Source organism: Rhinoderma darwinii, chromosome 7, assembly GCF_050947455.1.
Source record: "Rhinoderma darwinii isolate aRhiDar2 chromosome 7, aRhiDar2.hap1, whole genome shotgun sequence".
Classification (NCBI taxonomy): domain Eukaryota; kingdom Metazoa; phylum Chordata; class Amphibia; order Anura; family Rhinodermatidae; genus Rhinoderma; species Rhinoderma darwinii.
The window spans coordinates 110,517,668-110,522,394 of record NC_134693.1 but is presented as its reverse complement, the minus strand read 5'-3'; the positions used below and the strand labels follow the sequence as shown (position 1 = coordinate 110,522,394).

General features: G+C 41.6%; 1 long non-coding RNA gene across 1 annotated transcript; it reads right to left on the bottom strand.

The window, feature by feature from the left end:
• Positions 1 to 2,136: 2,136 nt before the first annotated feature.
• Positions 2,137 to 3,182, bottom strand: LOC142657321 (uncharacterized). Its single transcript, XR_012849895.1, has 4 exons — positions 3,015 to 3,182; positions 2,721 to 2,904; positions 2,482 to 2,614; positions 2,137 to 2,217 (listed from the first exon to the last, which is right to left on the bottom strand). It is a non-coding gene; the product is annotated as an uncharacterized LOC142657321 (long non-coding RNA).
• Positions 3,183 to 4,727: the final 1,545 nt, after the last annotated feature.

Here is a 4,727-nt window from a genome sequence, read left to right as displayed (position 1 = left end):
TAAGCTATCCACTCAGGAGAGACAACGCAGCCGCACTTCGGGACTCTCGCACTGTCTATATTGCGGCCTCGGTGGCCATCTTGTGCGTCTGTGTTCCAAAAAATCCCAAAGCCTAGGGTTGCTAGGAGAGACAACCTTGGGTAAGAAAGGACTTCCGTCTAAATTGTCTATACCAGTGACCATAGTGTCCGGCGAGAGAACGCATCAGGTCTCTGTCTATCTGGACTCTGGATCCGTAGAGACCTGGTGGATCTTCTTCAATTACCCACCACCACCCTGGAGAGGCCGTTGACGGTTGCATCTGTAAATGGACTACTCTGCCAGACCCAGTTATAGGTGTGACCAAGCCGCTGGGGCTCCAAGTGGGAGCTCTTCACTCCAAACTTCTGTCGTTCTATGTCCTATCCAAAGCTGTTAACGCTGTCTTGCTGAGCCTGGCTCCAACTACATGCCCCAGTCCTGGACTGGAATTCTGGAGAGGTTCTCCAATGGGGTCCTGAGTGTCAAAGCCGATGCCTGGTGCAGATTAGTTTGGCTTAGCCTTCGCTGCCTCGATCATTGGCAGGATTGTCGTGTCATTATGCTGTATTTTCGGACGTCTTCAGCAAGAGGGAGGCGGTGACACGGCTTCCACACTGGGCGTATGACTGCCCTATCAAGCTGATTCCTGGTGCATCCGTTCCCCGTGGTAGGGTATATCCTCTCTCCTTGCCAGAGACTCTGTCCATGTCTGCCTATGTGAAAGAGAACTTGGAGAGGGGCTTCTTACGGAAGTCTTTCTCCCCGGCAGGAGCCGGGTTCTTCTTCGTCAAAAAAAGGATGGTTCTCTTCGTCCTTGTATTGACTACCGAGGTCTCAACCAGATCAAGGTGAAAAATAAATATCCGTTGCCACTGATCTCAGAACTGTTTGATCGTATACGTGGTGCCAAGATTTTTTCCAAACTAGACCTGCGAGGGGCTTACAACCTAGTCCGGATTCGCCAGGGTGACGAATGGAAAACTGCATTTAACACCCGTGATGAGAAACCTATAGTGCTAGTGTACAGATAGTGCTTCCTGTGAGGAGAGCACCAATAGTAGTTAGAAAAATGTATCATATATGCAGAGATTGTGCAGCAAGATGGCTGCTGCCCCACTTCCGGAATCCGCGTCATCGGAGTGGATGTGAGCCGGCGATGTCTGACAGCGCCGCCCACATCCAGCCACGATTAGAGACTGCGGCCGAAAGGTGCGTAAGCCACTCCCCCCCACAGCCAGCGCACCACCCCTCTCACGGGACCCACAATATGATTCAGAAAAACGCAGCCAATGTGTGTGGGCAGTGGAGGCAGTATATTTATGTGTATGGAAAGACCGGAACCATTAGGGAAGATACAGAATGTAATATATAGTATATCAATGCTGGATTTTGGCAAAGCAGAATATGTGGGGAGAGAATTGCTGTGTTAAAGACAATAAGTGATACATGAATAGCTAGATAAATAATAAATAGATAAATAAATAATGAATCGGACGGTCCAGAAAATTTATATGAATACAAGAATATGTATTAAAAGGGACCGATCATAATAAAAATAAGAATGTGAAAAAAGAAAAGGCGCAAAACAAGGGTGACATGTGAATGAAAGGAAAAGAGAAGAAAAAAATATAAAAAATAAAAAATAAATAAAAAAATAGAAATATATATGATAGTGGATATAGTAGTTAACAATTAGAAATAATGTAAAAACACACATATCTCCATTATTAAGTGATGTGTATTACATTTAAAAATAATAAAAAATAATAAAAATAAGTGCATAGTATAACGTAAATGTAAATACCGTATACATCAAAAAATAACCATATAAAGCAGATGATTTAACAGATATAAAGGCATATATATGTTGTGATTGTGTATCCATGAGGACGCGCACACAAGTATTGCGTGCACGTAATCCCAGAGACACATTTATCAGAACCAGTGATTGTGCATATAAAAATCAACATTCGTCTGCCAACAGAGATACCAATACAAAAAATATATATATATATATATATATATATATATATATAGAAAAAATGTAAAAAATAATAATGTTACATAATAAATGAATTATAAGCATATATACACATGTATATTATACGATATAACTCCTATTCTGATCTTTTCCCATGTCCATAGCTTCCCGTATCGTCTATGTATAGTTCCAATAGTGGCTGCATATCTGAGAACCTTGTAGGTAAAGTTGAAAAAACACAAGGGAGGGTAGTTAACAACATAACAAATATGTGCATAAAATATAAAAAGTATATATATTAAAAACATAGACCCGCAAGGAGTCAGTGGTTAAAGAAATGGAGCGAAATTCAGGGATTCATTCAATCCTAATTGATGCATTGTCCCAAGGGTCCAGATCCACCGGGCTTCACATTGCGCTAATTTTTGTTTAATGTTGCCCCCTCTCATATTTGTGACAATGTGATCAATGCCTCTCACCTTCAATTTGGTTGGATCACAGGAATGGTGTGTCTTAAAATGTCGTGGTATCGGTTTCAGAGTTTCCATCGCTTCCTCATTGGCTGCTCGTCTAATATCGGACATGTGCTCCCTCACCTGCACCTTTAATTCCCTAGAGGTGAGACCGACACACACTTTAGGGCATGGGCATGTTGCATAGTACACTACTGCCTTCGTAGTGCATGATATAGGATGTGTAATGGTATATGTTCTCGTACCTGTCACATTGGAAAATGTTGTTGTTTTCTCAACATTTGGGCCTGCCACACAACGTCCACAGGGGGAGCACCCCCATATTGCGCCTTTTGTTCCGAAAGGGTATTTTCTTATAGTCGGATCATAGTGACTCCTCACTAGATAATCTTTCAGGTTTTTGAGCATCTTGCTGTGATGCTGGGGTACCTAGTCACATATTTTGCAAGGATTGGATCCGTTAATAAAATTGGCCAATATCTCTTAAAGATCTCTCTCATCTGTGGCCACCTAGAATGGTAGTTGGTTATAAACCTCACCTGTGTTTGTATGTCTGTTTTTCTTTTTGTGAAGAGGAGATCATCTCTGGATGTATACTTTGCCCTGTGATACGCTCTTTTGATAGACCGCAGGCTGTAACCCCGATCGAAAAAGCGATTCTTTAAATCCTTAGCCTGTTCCTCAAAGAGAGTGTCAGAGGAGCAGATCCTCCTTATCCTCAAAAATTGTACAATTGGAATTGCCTGAATTGTCTGTGGTGGGTGGGAAGATGAGAAATGTAAGAGAGAATTAACAGAAGTCTCCTTACGGTACACATCACTTTGCAGGAAACCATTTATACCTTTGGTCAATTTGATGTCTAAAAAATCCATGTATTGCTTATTAGATTTGTAAGTAAATTTAAGATTTAACTCATAATATTGTTCATGTTATTCATGAAACTATCCAATTCTAGTGATGTACCTTTCCAAATAACCAGGATGTCATCAATGTACCGTGCCCAGAATAGGACCAGGTCCATTGAATCATCCTGGTCATTCGCCATCAGGTCTCTCTCCCACAGCCCCAGGAACAAATTGGCATATGAGGGTGCACATGCAGCCCCCATTGCCGTTCGATGGAGCTGCAGGTAGAAATGCCCATTGAACTTGAAAAAATTATGTGTTAAAGTGTACTCAAGTAGATCGGCCAGAAAATCACATGTAGATTTTTTCAAATTGGACGTGGAGAGGAAGAATTTTGTAGCCCTAATCCCATCAACATGCCTGATACTAGTATATAGAGACTCCACGTCAATTGCAACCAGTAACATGTCGTCATCAATGCTGATGCCGCTGACCTTCTGAAGATCAGCGGAATCACGAATATATGAAGGTAAGTTTACGACCAGTTCTTTAAGATGAAAATCAATATACTTGCAAATTTTTTCTGTGATACTCCCCCTACCTGAGATTATCGGTCTTCCTGGAGGTATTGTGTCATTCTTATGTACTTTTGGAAGTAAGTACAATGTGGGAATAATCGGTTCGTCATTGGCGAGTGCTGTTAATAACTCCTTATTAATAATATCTTCCTGTACAGCCTTAGATAGTATTTGCTGTAATATGGATCTAAAAGACAGTGAGGGATTGAAAGTCAATTTTTTTATTTAGATACATTCATTTCCATTGGGTTATAGATCATACTAGTACTACATGTGTACAAATTGGCTTCTTAACACCCGTGATGGACACTATGAATATCTAGTAATTCCCATCGGCCTGTGTAATGGTCCCGCGGTGTTTGTTAATGACATTTTCCGTGACCTCCTCTATGTTTGTGTAGTAGTCTATCTTGATGATATCTCGATTTTTTTTCCAGATCCTATGACTCATCAGAGACATGTACGTCAAGTTTTGCTGCGGTTAAGGGAGAATTGTCTGTATGCTAGGTTGGAGAAGTGCGTATTTGAAAAAGATGCTCTACCCTTCCTGGACTACATTGTCTCGAAATCCTGAAAAGGTAAAGTCTGTCCTTGAATGGCCACGCCCTCAAGGCTTGAGGGCCATACAGCGCTTCCTGGGATTCGCCAATTTCTACAGACAGTTTATTTCAAACTTCTCACTGATTTCTCCTATCTCTAACCTCACTAAGAAGGGCATGAACGCCAAGGTGTGGACTCCTGAGGCAGAGTCCGCATTCTATAGCCTGAAGAGTGCCTTCACGTCAGCCTCTATCCTCCATCATTCAGATGTCTCTAGAGTTCTCGTTGG